The sequence below is a fragment of the Triticum urartu genome, chromosome 1 (genome assembly GCF_003073215.2).
Source record: "Triticum urartu cultivar G1812 chromosome 1, Tu2.1, whole genome shotgun sequence".
Taxonomy (NCBI): domain Eukaryota; kingdom Viridiplantae; phylum Streptophyta; class Magnoliopsida; order Poales; family Poaceae; genus Triticum; species Triticum urartu.
The window spans coordinates 112,735,412-112,750,876 of NC_053022.1; positions in this window are offsets into that span (position 1 = coordinate 112,735,412).

The following is a 15,465-nucleotide window of genomic DNA, read 5'->3' on the forward strand; positions in this document are numbered from 1 at the left end:
GAGGCAGTCGACCCTCTAGGTGATGGCGGCGACCTGGAATCCCATCGCTGCGGGGGCCAGAGTGGTGATGCAGGGGCTGCTGAGAGGAGCGTCGAGGTCGGCGATGCACGGCAGGATGTCGTCTTCCGGGAGGATATCGATGGCCCCACGGCGCATCGTAGCATGGGGCGGCGAGCGGCCACCATCTTCAAAGGCCAGCGTGGAGTTGAGCGCAAAACCTTGATCCATTATCCTCAATCCGCATAATCCTTCATTTCGACATTTGTTTGCGTGGGTTCCTTTCTTGCTTGATTGGTTGCATTGGTCAACCTTTTAGTTTGAACTATCACTAACTAGTTTTCAAAAACCGGGTGTATGCACACCTGCGTATACCTTGGCATTTCTCCATGTTTATTGGTACCCAAGTTTTAGATTTTACTTCCATCGCTACTTGATGTTTGATCAACAAAAGGCATTTGATGTTTGATTTCATTTCTCGTGAATTTTTGTGGGGATTATAGAAATTATATATAGTTTTTAGCAGCCAATGTCGAGCTTGAGAAACAAGCACAGAGGAGAGGTGCAGAGAATTTGGACCAGTTTGGTGCATTTCTGCTCAGGAAAATGAGGGAGCACAACTCCATTTAACCGAAGGTCGAGTCTATAGACGCGGGGAAATTTCAGGTGCTTCCATCCTTTGGGTGCTCCCCATGCTTCAAATTTGAAACATTAATTTTAAATGTTTCAAAAATTTAAGAAAAAATATGAATGCTCACAAGGAATGTAAATTGAGAAACAAAAAAGACAAATTCAGATATGAATAGTGTCAAATGTTGCTTTTGTCTTTTTATGACACTATTCATGCTAGATTTCACATTTTCCTTTCTCAATTTTTAGTTAGAGTTTAGATCTGAAAATTTTGGGACTTGTAGTTACATTTTCTTGCGAACATTCACAACAATTTTCAGAATTTTTTGAAATATTTAAAATTTGATTTTTTGAAGTTGGAGTATGTGGAGCACCCTAAGGATGGGAGCACCCCAAGGATGGGAGCACATGATATTTTCCCCTATAGACGCGCCACTGGCAAGGGTGCGAGCTGGGGCAAGCCGACAATTCTGTTCAATTTAGTTGAGCACTTGAGTTGTCTCATGTAGCGTGTGCCGGTGATAAATGTATGTAGGTTTTATAGTTTTTTTTACATCAGTCCTACTTCCTCTGTCAACTTATATAAGACGTTTTGGCAGTTCAATTTGAACTGCGAAATCATTGTCGACTTATATAAGATGTTTCGGCTATTCAAGACAGAGGGAGTACTTTGCAAGACAATATGATGAGTACTCAGACCATAGTGTAGATATTTCTTTTTGCGGGGCAAATGATCCTACTTTTGCTAGACAATACAAGTTGTACTCACATCTCAGTGCAGATGTTCTTTTTTTGCAGGGAAAACCTTTCAGTGTATACATGTGGATGAACACTGGAACGGTTATTACGGTTTCATTTTCCATTAAGATAGAGCATACGAGACTTCAACACTGGAACGGTTACTATGCTTACTTTTTGGGCAGTGGCATAGTAACCCTTTGGACAGTTTGGCGGGCTCAAAGGAAGATCATACATGAGGATAAATATCAAGAGTCCATGTCATGGTATTCTCAAGGGGTGGGGGGGGGGGTTGCGAGATGACAGATGCCACGGGGGGGCTTGAGGTGAGGGCAAGACTACCGTGGAATATCCGGGGACGGGTATGCGAGTAGCACGCAGTGGTTTACCCAGGTTTGGGACTCTCCGGAGAGATAATACCCCTACTCCTGCATGTCTGAATATATATGGTGTATATGTCTGGCAATACAGAGTTCCTGCTGGAGCTGTATCTGAGATCAGTGTCGCGGGCATCTGATCTCGTATATATGCGTATAAATGCTAGGGCATGTATGCCCGTTGCCGAGTGAGCTAGTGGCCAGGAGCCATGCAAGTGTGCGTGGGAGTGTGAGTCCATCCCGAATGGATGGATGGATGCTCATATATATAGTGTGGGCTAGCTTAATATGTAAGCTAGGTGGGCATGGTTGATGTCATGCTTGTCTCCTGAGTCACTTCAGAAATAGTGCCCAGGGACAAGTGACACTATACATGATGGCTCGGGGTGACGCGTGTACACTGCTCCACTATTCGCCGACAGTGCGGGTACAGCCGTCTCGTCCGTGTTGTGTTTGATGGGATGCCGTAGTTGACTTCACATAGCAGGCCGACTGGAGCAGCCAGATGAAGAGCAGGCCAGGCAGCCGGGTGGCGAGCCGGCTCGGGCAGTCGGACAGGGGACCGTCTGGGGCGGCCTGAGCAGTCGGACAGGGGACCGTCTGGGGCGTCCTGAGCAGTCGGACTGAGGGGCTTTGCTAGCCCCGATGTCTTGAAATATTGCCTCGCTGTCTTCGGGGTACCCATGGTCAATTACCCCAACAGTCCACTATCTACCTCACTCTTCACTATTCGGTTCTTAGAAGATTTGGAAACTGTAGATCACGTGAAGAAACCGAAGATCTCCCAGGTATCTTGTGAACGTCAGAAAAAAATGGCTACCTCTGTCTGATGGTTGTGTTAAACCTAATGCAGATGGGGCAGTAGCTAAGCTTGGAAGCAAGGGGGCCGTTGCGGTTATATGTCGCGACCACATGCGTAACTTTTTGGGCATCTCATCAAGGACGTTCTATTGTCTTCAAGACGCAACTACAATTGAAGCATTTGCATGCGCTGAAGCGATGAGTCCAGTGAAGGATCTAGACGAGCGGTGCATCTGTGTAACCTCAGATTGTTCTGAAGTTGTCGAAGGCATACTTAAGGGCTTAAGCCGGCTCATGGCACTATCATAAGAGACATTCATAAGAGATGCATTGGTTTTGAGCTAGTTAAGTTTACACATGAGTTTAGGGAATCAAGTTTGAAGCTCATGGTTTAGCTAGGGCATCAGTCAGTCTGTCGATGCCATATTTGGCTCCTGGAGCCTCTAAAGGTTCACGATATCCCTCTTATATACTTAATGAATAAAGCAGGTTAGGATCTTCTTGGATCCTATCTTTGTTCATCTATGTTCATGTGTTTTTAGGTTGGATCCTTCCGATCTATGCTTTTCATGGGCGACAATTGTTGTTCTAGTACGCTGGTCCTATGAGGCCTTTGTTGGGGAACGTAGCATGCAATTTTAAAAATTTCCTACGCTCACGCAAAATCTATCTTGGAGATGCATAGCAACGAGAAGGGGAGAGTGTGTCCACGTACCCTCCTAGACCGAAAGCGGAAGCGTTTGACAACGCGGTTGATGTAGTCGAACTTCCTCATGTTCCGAACGATCAAGCACCAAACATACGGCCTCCCCCGAGTTCTGCACATGTTTAGCTCGATGACGTCCGTCGAACTCTTGATTTAGAAAAGTATCGAGGGAGAGTTCCATCAGCACGACGGCGTGGTGATGGTGAAGGTGAAGTGATCCACGCAGGGCTTCACCTAAGCACTACGTGAATATGACCGGAGGCGTAAACTATGGAGGGGGGCGCCGCACACGGATAACAATGTTTGTTGTGTGTTCTAGCAGTGACCCCCTTCATATGTATAGGTTGGAGGGGAGGAAAGGCATCCAAGGGGGCGCCCCAAGTAGGTGGAATCCTACTTGGGGTCCTCCCAATTCGGCCTCCCCCCTTTCTTATTCCTATTCGGAGTAGGAAGGGAAGAGGGGGAAGGGGGAATCCTATTCCCCTTTTCCTTTCCTTCTTCCCCTTTCCTTCTCAAATTTGGCCAGCCCATATGGAGGGGGCGCACCAGCCCCTTTGTGGCTGGTGTGCTTCCCCTCTTGGCCCATTAGGCCCATATAGCTTGTCGGGGGTTGCCCGGAACCCCTTCCGGTGACTCGATACGTACCCGGTACCCCCATAACACTTCCGGTGTCCGAATACTATCGTCCTATATATGAATCTTTACCTCTCGACCATTTCGAGACTCCTCGCCAAGTCCGTGATCTCATCCGGGACTCCGAACAACATTCGGTCAACAAATCACATAACTCATATAATACAAAATCATCATCGAACATTAAGTGTGCGGACCCTACGGGTTCGAGAACTATGTAGACATGACTGAGACACCTCTCCGGTCAATAACCAATAGCGGAACCTGGATGCTTGATACGTCCATTTTGCATCATGCTTTTATATCAATATTTATTGCATTATGGGCTGTTATTACACATTATGTCACAATACTTATGCCTATTCTCTCTTATTTTACAAGGTTTACATAAAGAGGGAGAATGCCGGCAGCTGGGATTCTGGGCTGGAAAAGGAGCAAATATTAGAGACCTATTCTTCACAACTCCAAAAGTCCTGAAACTTCACGGAAGATGTTTTCCAAATATATAAAAAATATTGAGAGCAAGAACCTCACCAGGGGGGCCACACCCTGCCCACGAGGGTGGGGGCGCACCCTACCCCCTGGGCGCGCCCCCTACCTCGTGGGCCCCCTGGTGGCCCTCCGGTGGCCATCTTCTGCTATATGGAGTCTTTCGATGGGAAAAAAATCATAAGCCATCTTCTCGGACAAAACTCCGCCGCCACGAGGCGGAACCTTGGCGGAACCAATCTAGGGCTCTGGCGGAGTTGTTCTGCCGGGGAAACTTCCCTCCCGGAGGGGGAAATCATCGCCATCGTCATCACCAATGCTCCTCTCATCGGGAGAGGGCAATATCCATCAACATCTTCATCAGCACCATCTCATCTCAAAACCCTAGTTCATCTCTTGTATCCAATTCTTGTCTCCAAGTCCGGGATTGGTGCTAGTAGGTTGCTAGTAGTGTTAATTACTCCTTGTAGTTGATGCTAGTTGGTTTAATTGGTGGAAGGTCATATGTTCAGATCCTATATGCATATTAATACCCCTCTAATTACGAACATGTTTATACTTTGTGAGTAGTTACTTTTGTTCCTGAGGACATGGGAGAAGTCTTGCTATTAGTAGTCATGTGAATTTGGTATTCGTTCGATATTTTGATGAGATGTATATTGTCTCTCCTCTAGTGGTGTTATGTGAACGTCGACTACATGACACTTCACCATCATTTGGGCCTAGGGGAAGGCATTGGGAAGTAATAAGTAGATGATGGGTTGCTAGAGTGATAGAAGCTTAAACCCTAGTTTATGCGTTGCTTCGTAAGGGGCTGATTTGGATCCATATGTTTCATGCTATGGTTAGGTTTACCTTAATACTTTTGTTGTAGTTGCGGATGCTTGCAATAGAGGTTAATCATAAGTGGGATGCTTGTCCAAGTAAGGGTAGCACCCAAGCACCGGTCGATCCACATACCAAATTATCAAAGTACCGAACGCGAATCATATGAACGTGATGAAAACTAGCTTGACGATATTCCCATGTGTCCTCAGGAGCACTTTACATCATATAAGAGTTTGTCCAGACTTGTCCTTTGCTACAAAAGGTTTGGGCCACCTTGCTGCACTTTATTTACTTTTGTTACTTGTTGCTCGTTACAAATTATCCTATCACAAAACTATCTGTTACCACTTATTTCAATACTTGCAGAGAATACCTTGCTGGAAACCGCTTATCATTTCCTTCTGCTCCTCATTGGGTTCGACGCTCTTACTTATCGAAAGGACTACGATAGATCCCCTGTACTTGTGGGTCATCAATGCTCATATTGGTTCCTACATATTCTACGAAGATCTTTATCGGTCAAACCGTAATGACAACATACGTTATTCCCTTTGTCATCGGTATGTTACTTGCCCATTCGATCATCGGTATCTTCATACCTAGTTCAATATCGTTACCGGCAAGTCTCTTTACTCATTCTGTAATGCATCATCCCGCAACTAACTCCTTAGTCACATTGCTTGCAAGGCTTATCATGATGTGCATTACCGAGAGGGCCTAGAGATACCTCTTCGATACTCGGAGTGACAAATCCTAATCTCGATCTATGCCAACCCAACAAACACCTTCGGAGATACCTGTAGAGCATCTTTATAATCACCCAGTTACATTGTGACGTTTGATAGCACACAAGGTATTCCTCCGGTATCTGGGAGTTGCATAATCTCATAGTCAAAGGAATATGTATATGATATGAAGAAAGCAATAGCAATAAAACTGAACAATCAACATGCTAAGCTAACGGATGGGTCTTGTCCATCACATCATTCTCCTAATGATGTGATCCCTTTCATCAAATGACAATACATGTCTATGGTCAGGAAACTTAACCATTTTTATTAACGAGCTAGTCTAGTAGAGGCTTACTAGGGACACGGTGTTTTGTCTATGTATCCACACATGTATCAAGTTTCCGGTTAATACAATTCTAGAATGAATAATAAACATTTATCATGATATAAGGAAATGTAAAACAACAACTTTATTATTGCCTCTAGGGTATATTTCCTTCAGACTCCCACTTTCACTAGAGTCAATAATCTAGTTCACATCGGCATGTGATTTAACACCAATAGTTCACATCACCATGTGATTAACACCCATAGGTCACATCGCCATGGGACCAACACTCAAAGGGTTTACTAGAGTCAATAATCTAGTTCACATCGCCATGTGATTAACACCCAAAGAGTACTAAGGTGTGATCATGTTTTGCTTGTGAGAGAAGTTTAGTCAATGGGTCTGCCACATTCAGATCCGTATGTATTTTGCAAATTTCTATGTCTACAATGCTCTGCATGGAGCTACTCTAGCTAATTTCTCCCACTTTCAATATGTATCCAGATTGAGATTTAGAGTCATCCAGATTGGTGTTAAAGCTTGCATCGACATAACTCTTTATGATGAACTCTTTATCACCTTCACAACCGAGAAATATTTCCTTAGTCCTCTAAGGATAATTTTGACCGTTGTCCAGTGATCTACTCCTGGATCACTATTGTACCCCTTTGCTAAACTCATGGCAAGGTACACAATAGGTCTTGTATACAGCATGGCATACTTTGTAGAACCTATGGCTAAGCCATAGGGAATGCCTTTCATTCTCTCTCTAGCTATCTTCTGCCGTGGTCGGGTTTTGAGTCTTACTCAACTTCATACCTTAGAACTCAGGCAAGAACTCCTTCTTTGACTGATCCATTTTGAACTCCTTCAAAATCTTATCAAGGTATGTACTCATCAAAAGTCTTATCAAGCGTCTTGATCTATCTTTATAGATTTTGATGCCCAATATGTAAGTAGCTTCACTGAGGTCTTTCTTTGAAAAATCCTTTCAAACACTCCTTTATGATTTCCAGAAAATTCTACATCATTTCCGATCAACAATATGTCATTCACATATACTTATCAGAAAGGTTGTAGTGCTCCCACTCACTTTCTTGTAAATACGGGCTTCACCGCAAGTCTCTATAAAACTATATGTTTTGGTCAACTCATCAAAGCGAATATTCCAACTCCGAGATGCTTGCACCAGTCCATAGATGGATCACTGGAGCTTGCACACTTTGTTAGCACCTTTAGGATTGAGAAAACCTTCTGGTTGCATCATATACAACTCTTCTTTAATAAATCCATTAAGGAATGTAGTTTTGACATCCATTTGCCAGATTTCATAAAATGCAGCAATTGCTAACATGATTCAGATAGACTTTAAGCATCGATACGAGTGAGAAAATCTCATCGTAGTCAACACCTTGAACTTGTCGAAAACATTTTTTGCGACAAGTCGAGCTTTGTAGAAAGTAACACTATCATCAGCGTCTATCTTCCTCTTGAAGATCCATTTATTCTCAATGGCTTGCCGATAATCGGGCAAGTCCACCAAAGTCCACACTCTGTTCTCATACATGGATCCTATCTCAGATTTCATGGCCTCAAGCCATTTATAGGAATCTGGGATCATCATCGCTTCCTCATAGTTTGTAGGTTCGTCATGGTCTAGTAACATGACTTCCATAACAGGATTACCATACCACTCTGGTGCGGAACATACCCTGGTTGACCTACGAGGTTCTGTAGTAACTTGATCTAAAGTTTCATGATCATTATCATTAGCTTCCTCTCTAGTTGGTGTAGGCATCACTGGAACCGATTTCTGTGATGAGCTACTTTCCAATTCGAGAGAAGGTACAATCACCTCACCAAGTTCTACTTTCCTCCCACTCACTTCTTTTGAGAGAAACTCCTTATCTAGAAAGGATCCATTCTTAGCAACAAAAATCTTGCCTTCGGATCTGTGATAGAAGGTGTACCCAACAGTTTCTTTTGGGTATCCTATGAAGACACACTTCTCCAATTTGGGTTCGAGCTTATCAGTTTGAAACCTTTTCACATAAGCATCGCAACCCCAAACTTTAAGAAATGACATCTTTGGTTTCTTGCCAAACCATAGTTCATACATTGTCGTCTCAACGGATTTAGACGGTGCCCTATTTAACGTGAATGCAGTTGTCTCTAATGCATAACCTCAAAATGTTAGTGGTAAATCGGTAAGAGACATCATAGATCACAACATATCTAATAAAGTACGGTTACGACGTTCAGACACACCATTACGCTGTGGTGTTCCAGGTGGCGTGAGTTGTGAAACTATTCCACATTGTTTTAAATGAAGGCCAAACTCGTAACTCAAATATTCGCCTCCACGATCAGATCGTAGAAACTTTATTTTCTTATTACGATGATTCTCCACTTCACTCTGAAATTCTTTGAACTTTTTTAAATCTTTCATGCTTCTATTTCATTAAGTAGATATACCCATATCTGCTCAAATCATCTGTGAAGGTCAGAAAATAACGATACCCGCTGCGAGCCTCAACACTCATCAGACCACATACATCGGTATGTATTATTTCCAATAAGTCAGTGGCTCGCTCTATTGTTCCGGAGAACGGAGTTTTAGTCATATTGCCCATGAGGCATGGTTCACAAGTATCAAATGATTCATAATCAAGTGATTCCAAAGTCCATCCGCATGGAGTTTCTTCATGCGTTTTACACCAATATGACCTAAACGGCAGTGCCACAAGTATGTTGCACTATCATTATCAACTTTGTATCTTTTGGCATCAATATTATGAATATGTGTATCACTACGATCGAGATTCAATAAACCATTTATATTGAGTGTATGACCACAGAAGGTTTTATTCATGTAAACAGAATAACAATTATTCTTTGACTTAAATGAATAACCGTATTGCAATAAACATGATTCAATCATATTCATGCTCAACGCAAATACCAAATAACATTTATTTAGGTCCAACACTAATCCCGAAGGTAGAGGGAGTGTGTGATGGTGATCTTATCAATCTTGGAATCACTTCCAACACACATCGTCACTTCGCCCTCAACTAGTCTCTGTTCATTTTGTAACTCCTGTTTTGAGTTACTAATCTTAGCAACTGAACCGGTATCAAATACCCAGGGGCTACTATGAACACTAGTAAAGTGCACATTAATAACATGGATATCAAATATACCTTTGTTCACTTTTCCGTCCTTCTTATCCGCCAAGCATTTGGGGCAGTTCCATTTCCAGTGACCATTCCGTTTGCAGTATAAGCACTCAGTTTCAGGCTTAGGTCCAGCTTTGGGCTTCTTCACGGGAGTGGAAACTTTCTTGCCATTCTTATTTAAGTTCCCTATCTTTCCCTTGCCCTCTTTTCTTGAAACTAGTGGTCTTGTTAACCATCAACACTTGATGCTCTTTCTTGATTTCTACCTTCGCTGATTTCAGCATCACGAAGAGCTTGGGAATCATTTTCATCATCCCTTGCATATCGTAGTCATCACAAAGTTCTAGTAACTTGGTGATAGTGACTAGATAACTCTGTCAATCACTATCTTATCTGTAAGATTAACTCCCACTTGATTCAAGCGATTGTAGTAACCAGACATTCTGAGCACATGCTCACCAGCTGAGCTATTCTCCTCCACCTTGTAGGCAAAGTACTTGTTAGAGGTCTCATACCTCTCGACATGGGCATGAGTCTGAAATACCAATTTCAGCTCTTGGAACATCTCATATGCTCCATGGCGTTCAAAACATTTTCGAAGTCCCGGTTCAAAGCCATAAATCATGGTGCACTAAACTATCAAGTAGTCATCATACCGAGCTTGCCAAACGTTCATAACGTCTGCATCTGCTCCTGCAATAGGTCTGTCACCTAGCGGTGCATCAAGGACATAATTCTTCTGTGTAGCAACGAGGATAATCCTCAGATCACGGATCCAGTCCGCATCATTGCTACTATCATCTTTCAACTTAGTTTTCTCTAGGAACATATAAAAAATAAAATAGGGGAGCTATACTCAGGCTATTGATATATAACATAGATATGCAAATACTATCAGGACTAAGTTCATGATAAATTAAGTTCAATTAATCATATTACTTAAGAACTCTCACTTAGATAGACATCCCTCAAGTCATATAAATGAGTACGTGATCCATATCAACTAAACCATGTCCGATCATCACGTGAGATGGAGTAGTCTTCAATGGTGAACATCTCTATGTTGTTCATATCTACTATATGATTCATGTTTGACCTTTTGGTCTCCATGAAGGAAACATGCCCTAGAGGCAATAATAAAGTTATAATTTATTTCCTTATATCATGATAAATATTTATTATTCATGCTAGAATTGTATTAACCGGAAACATAATACATGTGTGAATACATAGACAAACAGAGTGTCACTAGTATGCCTCTACTTGACTAGCTCGTTGATCAAAGATGGTTAAGTTTCCTAACCATAGACATGAGTTGTCATTTGATTAATGGGATCACATCATTAGGAGAATGATATGATTGACATGACCCATTCCGTTAGCTTAGCACACGATCGTTTAGTATGTTGCTATTGCTTTCTTCATGACTTATACATGTTCCTATGACTATGAGATTATGCAACTCCCGTTTACCGGAGGAACACTTTGTGTGCTACCAAACGTCACAAAGTAACTGGGTGATTATAAAGGTGCTCTACAGGTGTCTCCAAAGGTACTTGTTGGGTTGGCGTATTTCGAGATTAGGATTTGTCACTCTGATTGTCGGAGAGGTATCTCTGGGCCCTCTCGGTAATGCACATTACTTAAGCCTTGCAAGCATTGCAGCTAATGAGTTAGTTGCAGGATGATGTATTACGGAACGAATAAAGAGACTTGCCGGTAATGAGATTGAACTAGGTATTGAGATACCGACGATCGAATATCGGGCAAGTAACATACCTATGACAAAGGGAACAACGTATGTTGTTATGCGGTCTGACCGATAAAGATCTTCGTAGAATATGTAGGAGCCAATATGAGCATCCAGGTTCTGCTATTGGTTATTGACAGGAGAGTGTCTCGGTCATGTCTACATAGTTCTCGAACCCGTAGGGTCCGCACGCTTAACGTTACAATGACAGTTTTATTATGAGTTTATGTGTTTTGATGTACCGAAGGTTGTTCAGAGTCCCGGATGTGATCATGGACATGACGAGGAGTCTCGAAATGGTCGAAACATGAAGATATATTGGAAGCCTATGTTTGGATATCGGAAGTGTTCCGGGTAAAATCGGGATTTTACCGGAGTACCGGGAGGTTACCGGAACCCCCCGGGAATCAAATGGGCCTTAGTGGGCCTAGGTGGAAGAGAGGAGAGGAGGCAAGGGCTGGCCGCGCGCCCCTCCCCTAGTCCGAATAGGACAAGGAGAGGGGGGCGGCGCCCCCCTTCCTTCCTTCTCCTCCACTCCTTCCCCCAAGTCCTAATCCAACTAGGAAAAAGGAGGGAGTCCTACTCCCGGTAGGAGTAGGACTCGTCCTGTGCGCCTCCTCCTATGGCCAGCCGCACCCCCCTTGCTCCTTTATATACGGGGGCAGGGGGCACCCTAGAGACACAACAATTGATCATTGATCTCTTAGTCATGTGCGGTGCCCCCCTCCACCATAGTCCACCTCGATAATACTGTAGCGGTGCTTAGGCGAAGCCCTGCGTCGTTAGAACATCAACATCGTCACCACGCCGTCGTGCTGACAAAACTCTCCCTCAACACTCGGCTGGATCGGAGTTCGAGGGACGTCATCGGGCTGAACGTGTGCTGAACTCGGAGGTGCCGTACAATCGGTACTTGATGGGTCGGATCGTGAAGACGTACGACTGCATCAACCGCGTTGTGCTAACGCTTCCGCTTTCGGTCTATGAGGGTACGTGGACAACACTCTCCCCTCTTGTTGCTATGCATCACCATGATCTTGCATGTGCGTAGGAATTTTTTTGAAATTACTACGTTCCCCAACAGTGGCATCCGAGCCAGGTTTTATGCGTTGATGTTATATGCACGAGTAGAACACAAGTGAGTTCTGGGTGATATAAGTCATACTGCTTACCAGCATGTCATACTTTGGTTTGGCGGTATTGTTGGATGAAGCAGCCCGGACCGACATTACGCGTATGCTTACGCGAGACTGGTTCTACCGACGTGCTTTGCACATAGGTGGCTGGCGAGTGTCAGTTTCTCCAACTTTAGTTGAACCGAGTGTGGCTACGCCCGGTCCTTGCGAAGGTTAAAACAGCACCAACTTGACAAACTATCGTTGTGGTTTTGATGCGTAGGTAAGAACAGTTCTTGCTAAGCCCGTAGCAGCCACGTAAAACTTGCAACAACAAAGTAGAGGACGTCTAACTTGTTTTTGCAGGGCATGTTGTGATGTGATATGGTCAAGACATGATGCTAAATTTTATTGTATGAGATGATCATGTTTTGTAACTGAGTTATCGGCAACTGGCAGGAGCCATATGGTTGTCGCTTTATTGTATGCAATGCAATTGCCCTGTAATGCTTTACTTTATCACTAAGCGGTAACGATAGTCGTGGAAGCATAAGATTGGCGAGACGACAACGATGCTACGATGGAGATCAAGGTGTCGCGCTGGTGACGATGGTGATCATGACGGTGCTTCGGAGATGAAGATCACAAGCACAAGATGATGATGGCCATATCATATCACTTATATTGATTGCATGTGATGTTTATCTTTTATGCATCTTATCTTGCTTTGATTGACGGTAGCATTATAAGATGATCTCGCACTAAATTTCAAGATAAAAGTGTTCTCCCTGAGTATGCACCGTTGCCAAAGTTCGTCGTGCCCAGACACCACGTGATGATCGGGTGTGATAAGCTCTACGTCCATCTACAACGGGTGCAAGCCAGTTTTGCACACGCAGAATACTCAGGTTAAACTTGATGAGCCTAGCATATGCAGATATGGCCTCGGAACACTGAGACCGAAAGGTCGAGCGTGAATCATATAGTAGATATGATCAACATAGTGATGTTCACCATTGAAAACTACTCCATTTCACGTGATGATCGGTTATGGTTTTGTTGATTTGGATCACATGATCACTTAGAGGATTAAAGGGATGTCTTTCTAAGTGGGAGTTCTTAAGTAATATGATTAATTGAACTTAAATTTATCATGAACTTAGTACCTGATAGTATCTTGCTTGTCTATGTTTGGTTGTAGATAGATGGCCCGTGCTGTTGTTCCGTTGAATTTTAATGCATTCCTTGAGAAAGCAAAGTTGAAAGATGATGGTAGCAATTACATGGACTGGGTCCGTAACTTGAGGATTATCCTCATTGCTGCACAGAAGAATTACGTCCTGTAAGCACCGCTGGGTGCCAGGCCTACTGCTGATGCAACTGACGATGCTAAGAACGTCTGGCGGAGCAAAGCTGATGACTACTCGATAGTTCGGTGTGCCATGCTTTACGGCTTAGAACCGGGACTTCAACGATGTTTTGAACGTCATGGAGCATATGAGATGTTCCAGGAGTTGAAGTTAATATTTCAAGCTAATTCCCGGATTGAGAGATATGAAGTCTCCAATAAGTTCTACAGCTGCAAGATGGAGAAGAATAGTTCTGTCAATGAACATATACTCAAAATGTCTGGGTACCATAATCACTTGACTCAGCTGGGAGTTAATCTTCCGGTTGATAGTGTCATTGACAGAGTTCTTCAATCACTGCCACCAAGCTACAAGAGCTTCGTGATGAACTATAATATGCAAGGGATGAATAAGATAATTCCCGAGCTCTTCGCAATGCTAAAGGCTGCGGAGGTAGAAATCAAGAAGGAGCATCAAGTGTTGTTGGTCAACAAGACCACTAGTTTCAAGAAAAAGGGCAAAGGGAAGAAGAAGGGGAACTTCAAGAAGAACAGCAAGCAAGTTGCTGCTTAGGAGAAGAAACCCAAGTCTGGACCTAAGCCTGAAACTGAGTGCTTCTACTGCAAGCAGACTGGTCACTGGAAGCGGAACTGCCCCAAGTATTTGGCGGATAAGAAGGATGGCAAGGTGAACAAAGGTATATGTGATATACATGTTATTGATGTGTACCTTACTAGAGCTCGCAGTAGCACCTGGGTATTTGATACTGGTTCTGTTTCCAATATTTGCAACTCAAAACAGGGAATACGGATTAAGTGAACACTGGCAAAGGACGAGGTGACGACGCGCGTGGGAAACGGTTCCAAAGTCGATGTGATCGCGGTCGGCACATTACCTCTACATCTACCTTCGGGATTAGTATTAGACCTAAATAATTGTTATTTGGTGCCAGCGTTGAGCATGAACATTATATCTGGATCTTGTTTGATGCGAGACGGTTATTCATTTAAATCAGAGAATAATGGTTGTTCTATTTATACGAGTAATATATTTTATGGTCATGCACCCTTGAAGAGTGGTCTATTTTTGATGTATCTCGATAGTAGTGATACACATATTCATAATGTTGAGGCCAAAACATGTAGAGTTGATAATGATAGTGCAACTTATTTGTGGCACTGCCGTCTAGGTCATATCGGTATAAAGAGCATGAAGAAACTCCATACTGATGGACTTTTGGAACCACTTGATTATGAATCACTTGGTACTTGCGAACCGTGCCTCATGGGCAAGATGACTAAAACGCCGTTCTCCGTTACTATGGAGAGAGAACAGATTTGTTGGAAATCATACATACAGATGTATGTGGTCCGATGAATGTTGAGGCTCATGGCGGATATCGTTATTTTCTCACCTTCGCAGATGATTTAAGCAAATATGGGTATATCTACTTGATGAAGCATAAGTCTGAAACATTTTAAAAGTTCAAAGAATTTCAGAGTGAAGTTGAAAATCATCATAACAAGAAAATAAAGTTTCTACGATCTGATCGTGGAGGAGAATATTTGAGTTACGAGTTTGGTCTACATTTGAAACATTGCGGAATAGTTTCACAACTCACGCCACCCGGAACACCACAGCGTAATGGTGTGTCCGAACGTCGTAATCGTACTTTACTAGATATGGTGTGATTTATGATGTCTCTTACAGATTTACCGTTGTCGTTTTGGGGTTATGCTTTAGAGACGGCCGCATTCACGTTAAATAGGGCACCATCGAAATCCATCAAGACGACGCCTTATGAACTGTGGTTT